At 37.9% G+C, this 15948-nt stretch overlaps 1 long non-coding RNA gene across 1 annotated transcript; it reads left to right on the forward strand.

Annotated features, from left to right (window-relative positions):
• The first annotated feature begins 249 nt into the window (after positions 1-249).
• Positions 250-14219, forward strand: LOC111025505 (uncharacterized). Its single transcript, XR_002603546.2, has 4 exons — positions 250-1879; positions 1966-2003; positions 3777-13984; positions 14091-14219. It is a non-coding gene; the product is annotated as an uncharacterized LOC111025505 (long non-coding RNA).
• Positions 14220-15948: the final 1729 nt, after the last annotated feature.

Here is a 15948-nt window from a genome sequence, read left to right on the forward strand (position 1 = left end):
CTCAATAAAATTAAAAATAAAAACTTAGTAGATATTTCTTTTTATAAAAAAATTAAAATATATAAATAATAACATATTTAGTTAGTTGTGTGAATTGAAAACTCAAGACCACTGAGATTTATAGACACACCGAACACCAACAAAAGATGATTTTATGAAATGTTCAAGTATAATATTAATATAGTAATCACTTTTTCATTCCAAGTAAATAAAATTAAAATAAATTAAATTAACACGCCCTTTTGTGAACTTCTTTCTTCCTCATTTGTGTTCAATGTTCGTTTCAAAAAACCTAAAATTCATCATCTTCCTCACACCGTCGTTCAAGATTTGTTACCTAGATGACACAAATTCACATAATCGATCGCCACACTACAAGAATTATGAATTTTTTCCGACGCTGGGCAAACATCTTTTTTCCGACTAAAGAATAATAGTCTAGACTTTGTCGACTATTAACTAAAATAATCAGGAAAGAAATACATTTTCGACACTTTTATTCTCGATGCTGGGTGAAGTTTCTCTTACCGACGTTTTTGCCTAATAGTCGGGTAAATTTTTTTTTTTATATATTACCACTCCCGACGGTTTTTGAAATAGTCGGTAGAGGTTTATATTCTAGACTATTTAATTATATAGTCACACAAAATTTGTTCTTAATTTTTTAAATTACCACTCCCAGCTATTTTTAGAAAAAAGTCGAATAGTGGACTTTACACCAACATTTTAATAAATTGTTGGGCACTATTGTTTTTTTTTTTTAATATTACAATTCCTGTAACGCCCCGAGATTTCGGGTTATTTTCACTTTAAGATTTAAATCGAGCCTTTGAAATTTTTTTCCCAAGAGGTTAATTTTAATTCTTGGATCTTTTAATTTTGGAGTTCTAATTTTGGGTAAATTAGAATTTAAAATTCCGTTAGTTAAGATAAATTAAGTTTCCAAGTTTTGAAGAGAGACTTTTAATTAAATCTTAATTCAAGTTTTGAAAATTATATTTTCCTTGTGAGTTTAGGGTATTGGGTTTTAAAATTTAGTAATCTTCCAAATAAATTATCCTAATCCTTTTTAAAGTGAATTTCCTTTTAACAAAAGGTTCAGGAAAAGTTCCACCTTATTTATAAGCCTATTAGCATTATTTGATTTATTTACTTTGTGGAAGAGAAAAGAAAAGAAAAAAAAAAAAGAAAACAAACCTAGGGTTTCATCTCTATCTCTTTCTCCTCTCCCACCCCTCTAGCCGCCACACCCCTCCTCTATTTTCCGGCAGCCCATACCCCTCCTCCGGCAACGACGGCACAGCCACGAAACTGCAGACGGCAGCAGCAACGCATCCTCGGCAGCAGCGTGAATCTTCAATCCAGCGACCCAGCCCCACGGCGGTGTTCTCTCTCGATGGCGGCGACCCATTGCAGCAGGCACGGCAACGTCACGACGGAGCAGCCAGCACGATTCTAGCAACTGGACGGCGGCGCGCCCTTCCGACAGCTCTGGTTCGACGATTCTGGTGCAGCGGCGCGGATTGGTTCGAGCAACAGCACCGTTCGGCGATTGTTTTGCCGGCGGTGCGACTCTTCTGCGACCCCGACGCACAGATCTCCAGCGTCGTTAGCAAGACCGTGCGCAGCCTGTGGTTTCCTCTTCAGTGATTCACGATCAGCGGGGTTTAAGTGGGTTCGTGTGACTTTCGACGTTGACCCGCACCTAAACGAAGTGTGATTTGGGTTACCCACCACTTTTTGGACCCAAATTGACGTTACCCATCGCTTTTTGACGTCGAAACAGCCAGCTTAAGGCCTTTCGGACTCGACTTGGGAGCCCGAACCTCCTCGGCGTCAACCCACTTCTAACCCAAGTGGTTTTAGTGTGAGTTAGTGGGTAACGACTCACCTAAACTTAGTTTAAATTATATTTAAGTGTTCTAATCGGTTACTAACCTCGAGATCGTACTTCTTTTGTTTTAGGAAGTCTTCGACAAGCTTAGGAGCTTTAGGATTTTTGTGTAAGTAGTTCTTACTTGGGGGATGGTTGTTGTTTGAATATGTGTGAATTGGTTGACGCCTTTGGTGTGTTTATTATTTATTATTATGTAAGTTGATTGTGTTTTGTGAGTATTGGCTAGAGTTTATAAGTAGTTTAAATGAAATCATGTTGGTGCTGGTTGTTTATAACTGATTTGTGTTGCGTTGTTGGATTTGATGCTTAGTGGTATTTCCGAAGGCATTATGGGTTATGAATGGTTTTATAATTGTATGGTTGTGTTCATAAAAGCATACTGAAATAACGTGGGAGAAATCTGTTGTTTTGCCGTTTATGTTGGACATGTCATTTCAATTTTTAGCTTACTGTTTTTGGTTCTGGAAGCATGCTGGTTTTATTGTGAGTTGAGTGCTACATGGGTCATGGCCTAGACAGTAGGTAGTAGGACTTTGGTGAGAGTTTGGTCCTCAATGAAACGAATGAGTTATGTTGTGTTCTGATTACTATGAAATCTTAGAGTGTTGGATGGGTTTAGGGATATATGTCGGCTACGTCTCTTTTGTAAATTATCTGCGCTGTGGTGTGTAAAGCATGATGAGGGTTGAGAGAAGGGTGTCCTCATGCTGTTGGATGGCCATGCCTGGATGATAGTGACATAGGTTTTGCGTATAACGCATGTTCCATTGTTGTGAGATAATTTCTGCATGGGTCAGGGCTGTAAAGCATGTAGGTCTCTGGTGAGAGTTCTAGGATGTAATAAAGTAAATGGAGAACTAACAGTGCCAAAAAGGCTGGCACGCCACTAGTTGAGTATCGAGGCTCCACGTACAAAGGTCGGGGATCGATACCCCAACTTGGTAGAGATGAGTGTCGAGGCTCCGGGTACAAAGGGTCGGGGGTCGGCACGGTGATTCTAATTTGTTGAATTAGTATTGGGTCTTGATGTGGTGGCGGTCAAGGACCAATACGTTGAGTAGTCGTCGATACCTTGGGGATAAATGTCAAGGGTCGATGCACAGTTCAAGGCCTTGGGGATAAATGGCAAGGTCGAACGCCAAGCTTCTGTAGATGAGTGTCAGGCTTTGGGGATAAATGGCAAGGGCCGATGCGATTCGAGGAGTTAGACTTGGAGGACTAACATTGTGTGATTGGTTAGAACTTGCTTGGAGGCCATGTACCAATACGTTGAGTAGTCGTCGATACCTTGGGGATAAATGTCAAGGGTCGATGCACAGTTCAAGGCCTTGGGGATAAATGGCAAGGTCGAATGCCAAGTCTCTGTAGAAGAGTGTCGGGCTTTGGGGATAAATGGCAAGGGTCGATGCGATTCGAGGAGTTTGACTTGGAGGACTAACATTGTGTGATTGGTTAGGACTTGCTTGGAGGCTAAGGACCATTACGTTGAGTAGTAGCGGAGGCATTGGGAATAAATGTCAAGGGCCAACACCGAGCACCGTATAGAAGTGTCGATGCTTTAGCTACGCAGAGTAAGGGGTCGGTACGACTCGAAGGAGTAAGTCTTGGAGAAATTAAGAAAGAGCACTAGTGAGTTAAGACGTGAGGCTGAGTTTGACATGTATGATACATTTTGTAGTTAAACTTATACATAAACTGCTTCTTGAAATATGTTTATTTCATTTAAGGCTCGAGATTAATGATAAGCATGGTGTGTTGACTCTTTGATAAGCATGACACGTTGTACCTTTTATAAGCATGCTGTTTGTGCGTGACCCTTCAGATAAGGGCTGCTTACTGAGTACTGTGGTTGTACTCATCCCTCTTTTTCCTCCTCCAGTTTTGCGGGTATCGAGCTAGCTCTTGGGATGGTGATGGCGAGGAGGAGGCTTGACTAGAGAGACCATTTAACGCTGCGTCGTTAAGTTTTAAATTTGGGTAGGATAGTTATAGTTGTTTATTTGTAACTGAGTATGTTTTGAGATTATAAAATTGGGTTGTTAAGTTCCATTTTTTTTTAAAGGATGTGTTAGGGCTGTTTTGTTTAGCGTCAGCTTATGTAAGTGTCATTAATCAGAATGGCGCAGCAGAAGCGTGGTGAGAATTGTTAAAGTTTGTATTTCTAGTGGTTTAATTCTCTAGTGCGAGTGATACTTTTAAGTGGCTTTTAGTAACGTTCCCCGTTGAGATGTTGAAAATTCTGGGGCGTTACAATTCCCAACTATTTTTGAAATAGTCGGGACATATCAATATTCCCGACCATTCTACAATAGCGTCGATAATTTTTTTTAATTTTTTTAAATATTACAACTCTCGACTCTTTTGAGAAAGAGTCGGGAAAAATAGACTTTCCCAATTATTTTATTACTTGTCAGGCAATATCGTTTTATTTTTTTTAAAATATTATTCTAAATAGTCGGGGGAAAAGTGAATCTAGCCAACGGTTGTTGATGTGATCATATTTGACCCAATACTCTAAGATAACACCTACACCAACAAGGAATAGGAGCTTGAGGAAAGACCTCCCAAACGAAGGAGACTTCATTGGACGCATCAACAAATTTTGATTATTTTGAAAGCCAATGAAGAATCCACTAGGGTCAAGAAGAAGAGACGTTAAGCGAGTCACCCTATTTCAAGGACAAGCCTATCGAGAGGCCACCCGCACACACACGCAAGCACCGGCAAGAGCATGCCCCTACCGCGCGCCCCTGTCGCGTACGCCAACGTGACGCTAACCTCAAAACACATGCGCCATGAGCGCGCTGCCAGCCGCTCGCGTGCTAACGCCCGTGCAAGCTCAAGTGCCCGCACGCCCCAATGCCCATGCCCGCGCGTGCCGCACGCTCACCAAAGTCCCTGCCACCCTTACACGCTCAAGCATACCACGCCATGCCGCCCATCGCCAGCGCCAGCACCCCTGCCATCCATCTCAGCGCTCAGCGCCCAGCCATGCCACCCACCGAGCGCCAACGCCCCTGCCACCCGCCAGCACGACCCTGCCCAGCGCCCATGCGCGTACCCTCGTGCCAGCGTCTGCCCCAACACCCCAGTCGTCCACCAGCGGGCGCCCATCGTGCCAACCAAGCCTTCGTGCGTGCCCGGCCATGCCTTGCCGCCCACCCCTCCCAAATAAGGAATATATTTCCTTATGATTTTGGTTTATTCTTGGGAGATTTGATTAGGATTTTATCTTTGATTTATTTGTTTTATTTACCAAATTTAAATTTCATGTTTAGGCAAGTTTTAGACATGTTAGGAATTTATCAATTTTAATTTTTTTCTTTTTAATTTTTTGTTATTTTCCTTAAAAGGCCAAGGGCCTTGGCCTATATATAGGAGTGTACCCCGTCCCCTGTGAGGCACCTATATTTCGAATATTGAATCAAATTGAGTTGAGTGTTTCTCTCATTGCTGTGTGCAAACCCCCCCCCCCCCCCCCCCCAAATGTCGAATCCCTTTGTGTGGTTGAACTTAGGCCTTCGTGTTTGAACCCCTCGGAGCATGCTTCTTTGATCGGTCATCAAACTCGTGGAGTGTTTCCAGCCTCGAGCATAGTGAGTATTCTGTCTGCTCAAGGTATCGACTGCAAAGGTAATCCCTCTAACTTTTACCCTTTCGAGTTGAACCATCTCTACGATTGGATTCAAGTGGGTTGTGGCTCGAGTAGCTCAATACACATGGGTTGTCGCGTATCATTTTGTATCAGAGATAAGGCTTTAGACCGAGATATATGTTTATTTTATGTCTTTAAATTCTTGTCATTGTCTTTACATTCCTTTATTCAAAATCTCATGAAAAGTTCCATTGTTCTTGTCTTCTGCGTGTCACTCGATCTATCATTCTTGCAAGAGAATTTCTGATTTCGAAAATTGAAGTGTCAAAATCTTGTTTCTTTGTGTTGTGCACCTCAAAAGCTTTCCAACAAAGTTTCACTTTAATCCGAGCCCTATAGCCAAAGTTATCAACTTTTCTTCGAACCCGGAAATTGAGAGAAACCTGTAGAGAGCACAAGACCCAGAGCCGACTTTAAAAATTCATAACTTTTTTTCTCTGAAGTCCAAATTGAGTGAAACCAGTACCATTCAAAAGATCTTTGTGTTAGCTATCCATAGAGCTCAGAATTGATAATTTTCAGTCAATGGTTGGAAAGTTATCGCATTTTCAAAAACATTGTGTAATCTGGAAATCCTGCAGCTGCCGAAGAAGTAGAGTCCCAACTTCGATGATTCATATCTTGCTGACCTTTTTTCTAAATATAGTTAAATCAGGTACCAAATTAAAGGACTTTTAAAGAGTTTTCCAGTGTCATTTAGATTGTCGCCAACCGAAGTCTGTAGCCGAAGTTATCGATGAATGAAGAGAAGATGTCCAAGCAGAAAACTTTCCATATTTGAAGCTGGACGTTTTTGGAAAAATTATTTGGGCCATCAAATCTTGTCCAAATCGATTTCTTTTTGACAAGTAATCCTAACAATGATTATATTTTTATTTAAAATTATTGTTGGATTATTTTGATCTATTTGGATAGCTCAAAAGAATGAGGACAACCGCCAAATCATTGGGCCACCCGAGAGACCTCTTTGTGCAGCCCTAGAATTTTATTTAAGAGAGCAGCCCCCTCCAACGAATTCCAAACCTTTTGGCAGCTCACAAAATTCAAGTACACTTGTTGTGCTATCTTTGACCACTGGTTGGAGCCCCATCCTAGTTGTATACATCACACACCCGTCACCCAAAACTACCCCAGTTACCGCAAAGTCCACTGTTTTGTTGGTAAGTGTTATTTTGTGTGTGTTTGCACTACAAATTGGATTTGTACATCTTTTTTAGTTTATTTTTGATTTCATTGATTTTATTTGCATAATTATTTCTTTGTTTAGCTTTAACTTCAATTTGCATATTGTAGTTGAGTCTTTAGAACCAAGAGCATTAGGCTTAAGGTTGTCTTTACCATCCTTTGTTCATATCTTGTCTTATTCTTCAGAACTATCATTTGGTATCTTTGTAACTATCTTTGTTGTTATTTGAGTCTTGTCTTTGGTATCATCAATACCATTGATCCCTAGTAAAAAAAAAAAAAAAAGAGAGAGAGAATATTTTTGCAAGTTGCTTGTAGGCTTATACTCACTTTTTCTAAGACTAATTCGCCACGAGCATTCAAGTGAGCATCTCCAAAGGGTATCCACACCAATATCCACCCTACCAAAGGAGAGGAAGCCGAGAGGATAAGTAAGAGAGTGAGAGTAATTGTTCTTTGTTTATACTAACCTTTACTTGTGTAGTGATGACATCAAGAGGAAAGTCTCATGACTCACAAGAAGAAAGAGACAAAGCCAATGTGAGCAATGAAAGACTTAAAGAAGCTCAAATCCAAACCTTTGCAAGGTTCACACAAAGGCTTGAAGACCTAACCGAATCCTTGCAAATGATGAACACATGTGTTCAAGGATTGGAAAGGCAACAAAGAATGCCACACCGAAGGAGACCAATGAGTTCAAGAGAGATATCTGACGGTTCTTAAGAAGATGAGGTAGGTACTTTGAATGAATATTTTGCTAACGAAGACCCTTTTGATGTAGGTCCTCCAAGAAAAGCATACATTGGCCAAGGAAGAAGAAGATTCCAACAACACCGAGAGAGGCCAAGAAGAGAAAACTACCATGGGAGCATCAAGTTGAAAATTCCAACCTTCCATGGAAAGTCTACACCCGAAGAGTTTGAATCATGGGAAAAGGAGATTGAGTTAGTGTTTGCATGCCACAATTATGATGATGGCAAGAAGGTAATTCTCGTACTCACTCATTTTAAAGATTATGCACTAACTTGGTGGGATAAAGTGATGGCTCATAGAAGGAGGAACCATGAAAGACCCATAGCTTCTTGGATAGAGTTTAAGGAACTCGTGAAGAGAAGATTTGTGCCACCACACTACCATAGAGCAAATTCAAGGAAACTTAATAAGCTCTATCAAGGCACCAAGGGAGTTGAAGACTACTACAAGGAGATGGACATGTTGATAAGCCGATTGCAACTAGAGGAAGATAAGAAGACCACTATAGCTTGATTCTTAGATGGTTTTAATCCGGACATAGCCGACAAACTTGATTTGCAACACTATGAAGACATGAAGGAACTTCTACACCTTGCCGTCAAAATAGAAGAGCAAAACCAAATGAGAGCTAAAAGGTATGTCAAATCTACTCCTAAGGCCACTAGTAGCAAAACAGAGAACAAATCCCTAGAGTCAAAGCCGAAAGTTAACTATGAAAAGGGAGAGTCATCCGAGTCCAAAACCCAACCCAAAATTCCCAAGATTAGGACTAGTGATATTAAATATTTTAAGTGTCATGGAGTAGGCCACATAAGCGGAAATTGCCCTAACCAAAGAGCCGTAATACTTAAAGAGGGAGAGCTAGTCACAGATGATGAGGAGGAAGAAAAAGTAGAGATTGATGAGAGAAAAGATGAGAGTAGTCAAAAGGAGGAAGTAGAAGAGGATTCCAAGGACACAACCTTAGTGGCTAGGAGGAACCTCAATGTGCAATTTAGGGAAGAACCCTTAGAGGCAGAAAGAGAGAACCTCTTCCATACTAGATGCATAGTAAACTCCACCCCATGTAGTGTTATCATTGATAGTGGGAGTTGCACTAATGTTGCTAGTAAGGATATAGTGAAGAGGTTGAATTTAGCCACTACACCCCACCCACGACCTTATAGCCTACAATGGTTGAATAATAGTGGGGATGTCAAGGTCCAAAAGCAAGTTCAAGTTCCGTTCAACATAGGTAGGTACAAGGACGAGGTCACTTGTGATATTGTACCTATGCATGCTAGTGATTTCTTGCTAGGGAGACCGTGACAATTTGATAAGAGAGTGAGTTTTTATGGTTTTCTTAATAAATATTCTTTTGAGCATCAAGGTAAGAAAATCACACTTGTACCTCTTTCTCTAAAGGAAGTACACATTGATGAGTTAAATTGGAGGAAAGAAGGTTGGAGGCCGAGAAAAAGGAAGTTATTGAACTTCAAAATAAAAAGAAAGAAAAGGCTCCAAGAAAGAATGAGAAAGTCGTGACCCTCATGGCTAGAAAATATGAAATAGAGCGAGCTCGCTACACAATTAATTCTTCTTTTTTTTAATGAAGGTAATGATCTCCTAACTCAAGAAAGAAGAAATACCTTGCCTAGTACTTGTGTTGAGTTTTTACAGGAAACTGAGGAGACAATGCTCGAAGCCAATTTAGAAGGAAGAATCAAAAAAGAAGAAGGAGAAGGAAGCAATTTCGAGCCACCCACTCAAGGATCCAAAATACCTCAAGAGGCCGAGCCAGATGAGGAAATCACAAATGACAATCAAGTGGAGATCTTTGAGAAGAAGGAAGAAAATAAAATTTTTCAACTTCATCAAGGTAATAGTCCTACTATAGATCCATATCATTGGCAGCCCAGCCCCTCGGCGCCCAGCCATGCCTTGCCGCCCACTCCTCGCAAATAAGGAATATATTTCCTTATGATTTTGGTTTATTTTTGGGAGGTTTGATTAAGATTTTATCTTTGATTTATTTGTTTTATTTATCAAATTTAAATTTCATCATTAGGAAAGTTTTAGGCATTTTAGGAATTTATCAATTTTAATTTTTCTTTTTTCTTTTTTGTTATTTTCCTTAAAAGGCCAAGGGTCTTGGCCTATATATAGGCGTGTATCCTCTTCCTTGTGAGACACCTATCTTTCGAATATTGAATCAAATTGAGTTGAGTGTTTCTCTCATTGCCGTGTGCAAACTCCCCTCCCCTCAAATCTCGAATCCCTTTGTGTGGTTGAACTTAGGCCTTCGTGTTTGAACCCCTTGGAGCATGCTTGTTTGATTCGTCATCAAACTCGTGGAGTGTTTTCGGCCTCGAGCATAGTGAGTATTTTGTCTGCTCCAGGTAACGACTGCAAAGGTAATCCCTCTAACTCTTACCCTTTCGAGTTGAACAATCTATACGATTGGGTTCAAGTGGCTTGTGGCTCGAGTAGCTCAATACGCTTCGGTTGTCGCGTATCAGTTGTATATAAGAGTTAGGAGATATGTTATTTATAAAAGTATACTTTTGTTTTTAAATTAAAAAGTTTTTAAAATTTTTGTTTTTTAAAATAATTATAATTACCAAACTAAAGATTTTTACCATTTTTAATTTTAAATAAACTGTCAGGAGAAGGGATTTTAAAATCCGTAATCCCCTTTTTCTTCTCCCCCAATTGAACTCTCGTCCTCATCTCCTTCTCTTTCGAAGTGGCCAACATTGTCACTCTACCGTCTGCCGTTGTTGCTCTGTCGTCCGGCGAGTAGTCGAGATCACCGGCTAGTAGACAGAGGTCGCGATTACACAAGTAAGAATCTCGGATTAAATGCCGTGTTTAGGACAAGAATCTATATGTCGTGAAATGATGATAGATATATAGGTGTTGTGTTTGAACTTTGAAGTCGGTTTTTGCTCACCATGTGTTTGATAAAATGCCTCTGTTGTTTATATGTTCTCCAAGCTATCTTAGAATGTAAACAGTTCTAATACGTATGTTAATATAATTTAATTTGTTTGAAATTTTAGCTTATTAGATGAAATAATTGTTCTCCAGATCTACCCAGTTCAACGGTACACAAAGAACTGGAAAACTACTTGCTTGCATGATCAAAATGTGAGGTTAATAAGTTGACAAAGACTTTTAAGGGATGTCACGTGGTAACTGATTTTAGTGATTTTAGTGAAATAAAAAAGAATTGTTTTGGAATTGGAGCCATGTGGCAACTGATTTTAGTGAAACATTTTTTAGAATGGAACCCCAAGAAGTTCATTAATTTTTTTTTAAAGTATGGTTTAATTTTAAGTTTGATGATCATGATCAAGTGAGATAGCAGAGTGTGGAGACTTGAGAATTGAGATGGTGATGGGAAATTTAGAGGGGGTTATAATCAAGCCTAAAAAGTTTAGCGACCAATTTTGGAGACCATTAATGTCATTTTGCACGTCAATAGATTGCAAGCTTGTTTGTTTCTAGGAAACTTCTCCTTTTAATGAGCTCATGGTAGTTTCTTTCTTGGGATGCTCTTCCTTACGATACCCTTCATGGGATGGTCTCCTACTCTTGCAGTTTCAAGACAAGTTTAATCCTAGTGTCCATAGTTGATGTACTTTGAATAACCCATCGCATGTGGCGGAATTGTTATGCAAACCTTGCTGAGGAAATTGTACGTTATATATTTATTCTAACGTTTTAAGTCATACTTATTAACTAAACGTAATTATGTGTATAGAAAATTGATGCATCTCATGAGAGGCCATCAGATCGTTGCATCTTATGGAAAAAGACTCGAATGAATCGTGATGGGAAAATTTTGCATGAACCGACTCAGAAAGTTGTGGAGCGCATATTAAGTATTATATTAATGTTTTAGTACAAATAATAAGTGTTTGAACTTATATTTGCTATTATAACTGTAGGATGATCTCATGATAACACAAAACGTGGAAGAAGAGAATCTAGATAAAGGTGGGGACTTGTTATCCATCTCACTAGGCAGTCACTACTTTTATAATCCAACAAAACCCTCAGTATCCACAGTAGGAGAGAATAAGATGGACATCGAAGAATATGATAGAATGACAGCTTGCGTCAAAAAACTTGAAGAGAAATTGAACAAACGTGAAAAAAGATCTCCAAAATCAAAACATGACATGCCGTCTAAGAATACTCTTAAAATATCTCCTAAACCAAAGCGTACCACACCATCTAAAAACACTCCAAAAAAATCTCCTCAATTGAAGCGTGGTACTCTATCCAAACATGTGGATGATGCAAAAGTTGTAAAGAAGTCGACGATAGAGGAAGTAAATGATTATGTTTAATATTTACTTATAAGAAATATAATGAACGTAGTTACCAATAGTTAACTGATCTTACTTTCTGTATTCGCTTCAAGATAGTGGCGAAAGAAGAAATCTTAGCGTTCAAGGTAAGTGTTCACTAATACTCGTTTAAGGAATTAAGAAATTGTACTTCGTTAACTGCTTATATTTATTGTATTCGAAATAGGAGGGAACTCATTGTTGTATGGCACTTAAGGTTTATCGATAATATTGTCGCAGCTGGCACTATATTTGAATCGGGGAGAAATTATGAAAATGTGAAAGTGTCCATAGACGTGGTTGTCGATGACGACTCTTGACTTCCAAGTCCATCACATGCATGGAATGATATACTCTCACAAGAAATAGGTTCACATATCTTATGATCACAAGAACTTGTCATAGCTAATATGGAGAAGGTAACATCTCTTAATTGATTCACATATCTTATGGCCACAAAAACTAGTCATAACTGATGCAGAGAAGATAACATCTCTTAATTGATTCACATATCTTATAGCCACAAAAACTAGTCATAACTGATGCAGAGAAGGTAACATCTCTTATTTGATTGTAAGATTTCAATAGTTTATTATCAACAATCATCTTATTCTGTAATGAAGGAAACAAAACAACTAAGAGAACTGTAGAATTTGGCAACTTATAAATAATTGATTGTAAGATTTCATTAGTTTATTATTAACAATCATCTTATTCTGTAATGAAGGAAACAAAACAACTAAGGGAACTGTTGAATTTGACAACTTGTAAATAATTGATGGTAAGATTTCAATAGTTCATTATTAACAATCATCTTATTCTGTAATGAAGGAAGCAAAACAACCAAGGGAACTCTTGAATTTGGCAACTTGTAAAATGAGTCATTTGTTGTAGGGCTATAAGAAATTTATAGAAAAAACCTTTTGCTAGGAAGTGTGTACTGGTAAAGCATTTAACAAGTTCAAATATTTGTCTGGATGTATATGTAATCTTTTCATTGAATGCTATTATTTATATGTTGTATTCACAATGCCTAGGGCGACCCAATGCAGTGGAATGTGGCTACTATGTCATGCAATTTATGCGTGACATAATCTACGCTCGTAACACAACAATCTCAAACTGCATACGTATATAGCATAATGTGCATATTGGAACAATATACTATATATTCTCATGATGCATTGCTTTGACTTTGATATAAATATGTATAGATGAAAGGATTACCGCAATCTTACACTCAAAAGCAATTAGATGTGATTTGGAGGAAGTTGGTAGAGTTCATACTCTCACACTTATACTTTCCATAGTATATGTGGTAACATATTTTTTTTCTTCCCCGTTCACACAATCTTGTGTTTTGTTGGCCACTGCATGTAAGAACTTAAAATTTCGTTGCGTGGAAGATTTGATCGAGTACTTTTGGGAATACCCTTGTTATCCACTACATCTACTATAACGGTCTATTGAGGTGGTATGGTTCTTGATCACTGTTCATGCCTCATGTTATTGACTATATTATTCAACTGAATTATATCCTATGATCTTGAAAAGCATGTTGGTAAGAGTGGAATTATTCGTTGTAGACATTATATCCCTTTCATATATTGTGTCAATCGCCACCCCATAAAATCAGTTATGAATTATGTTTGTTATGTTTCTCTAGGAATGGAGACGGTAATATATAATTATTGTGGCTATACATAGTTCAAACTAGTGTTTATCGTACAGGTGTTGAATCGAAAGGATGGTACTTAGTCAGAAATTTGTTCTTATTCTTTATCTAAGTATATCTTATGATTTATGAATAACATGCTCGTTAGAGTGCATGAGTTAATCTTAATATTGTACTTTATTCTAAACACCGCTATATCCCCCCTACCCCAAAAAAAGTAGTTATTTCTTGTGTATGTTATGTTTGTATGATAAGAGAAAAAAATATTTCATTGTTTGGGATGTGCTTCCCATAAATCACAATTTGTTGAACAAGTATCATTCTAAGACAAACCAATGTATAAAGTTAGATTCATGTTTTCTTAATTGTTTGTTTTGAATATGTTGTTTAGCTGGTGGGAGCGAGAGTTCCAAGAACGTAGGAGCGAGAGCTTTTGTAATATGTTAGCTACATTTTGTAGTTTGACCTTTCACGTTTACGCGGTATGAACTCTAACAATATATAATAGTAATATGTTAGTTACATTTTGCAGTTTGACCTTTCACGAATACTATTGTGAAATATTTGAAGTTTTTTTCCATTGCTTAGGTCTTACAAGAAGAGCCTGGAGAACCATCGCGAGCAGTTACTGGAAATATTTAAAAAATGACTTTTGGGCCATTTTTTGTTGGATTAGCAGTTACTTGGAATATCGTTTGCTTATGTATGAGGTTCATGTACATTTGAATATAATTTGTTTATGTAATGTATGAATATTTCGTTTATGTATATAAAATTTACTATATATATACACTTCATATTTGTATAGGCTTGTTGTACTAATAGATATATATGCTTTTGTATGTAAAATACGTCACAATTGACAGGTACTAGGTACAATTATGGAAAGCGATTTCTTAAAACATTTCAAAACAAGTTTATATGAAAAAATTACACAACAAAATAGGTTTCGTGACAAAAAGAAAAAGTATTTGAAAACCATTTCGTGACAATTAAAAAATGTCATTGTCAAACTTTTATTGATGTAAGCACTAGGATTTGAGAGAATCCAATGTATCTTATTCTCATTATTAAAGTCTATATATATAGACAAATATACAATGTTGACCTAATCCTATAGGAAGAAGGTAAATGACAAATTAATACATATTAATACAAGAGAATAAAATATACTAATATATAAACTCTAACACTCCCCATCAAGTTGGTGCATATATGTTAATCATGCCTAGCTTATTAGAGAGGCAGTCTATTCGTGCTCCATTCAATGCTTTAATAAAGATATCTCCTAACTGCTCTCCAACCTTCACATATCTTGTAGCCACCAACCCTTACTATATTTTCTCACGTACATAATGACAATCGACTTCAATATGTTTGGTTCGTTCATGAAATACTGGATTAGATGCAATATGGAGAGCTGCTTGATTATCACACCAAAGTTTCATTGGAGTGGTGATGACAAATCCCAATTCAGTCAAAAGCTGATATATTCATACTAATTCACACACCGACTGTGTCATAGCTCTATATTCTGATTCAGCACTCGAACGCGACACCACATTTTGTTTCTTACTTTTCCAAGAAACTAAATTACCTCCAACAAATACACAATATCTTGAGGTTGATCTTCTATCTTCCTTAGAACCTGCCCAATCAGCATCTGAAAAACATTCAACATTAAGATGACCATGATCTTTATATAACAAACCACGTACAAGAGCACCTTTCAAATAACTTAGAATATGTTCCAATGCGACCCAATGGTCAGTCATAGGAGAATTCATAAACTGACTGGATAAGCTCTGTCTGGTCTCGTAATTGTAAGGTAATTCACTTCCCTACTAACCTCCTATACTTCTCAAGAGCTTTCAACAACTCCCCTTCCTTTGTAAGTTGTAAATTAGGTATCATTGGGGTACTACGTGGCTTAGCACCTAACTTTCCTGTTTCAGTTAACATGTCAAGTACATATTTTCTCTTTGACAATAGAATCTCCTTCTTGCTCCTTATTACCTCAATTCCTAAGAAGTATTTCAGCACTCCCAAATCCTTAGTCTGGAATTGACTATGAAGAAAAGCTTTAAGTGATAAGATGCTTGATGAATCATTACCAGTAATCACAATATCATCAACATATACAACTAGTAAGATAACACCAAACTCAGATTGTTTATAGAAGACAGAATGGTCCGACTTACTCTTCTTCATTCCAAAGTCCTCAATCACCTAACTGAATTTTCCAAACCATGCTTGCAGACTTTGTTTCAACCCATATAAGGATTTAAGAAGACGACATATCTTTCCATTCTCCCCCTGAGCAACAAAACCTGGTGGTTGCTCCATATACACTTCTTCTTGAAGATCACCATGGAGGAATGCATTTTTAATATCAAGCTGATGCAAAGGTCAATGGTGAATAATTGCCAAGGAAATGAATAACCTG

Source organism: Momordica charantia (genome assembly GCF_013281855.1).
Source record: "Momordica charantia cultivar OHB3-1 chromosome 11 unlocalized genomic scaffold, Mcharantia_2.0 BLBB01000011.1, whole genome shotgun sequence".
In the NCBI taxonomy this organism is placed as follows: Eukaryota; Viridiplantae; Streptophyta; class Magnoliopsida; order Cucurbitales; family Cucurbitaceae; genus Momordica; species Momordica charantia.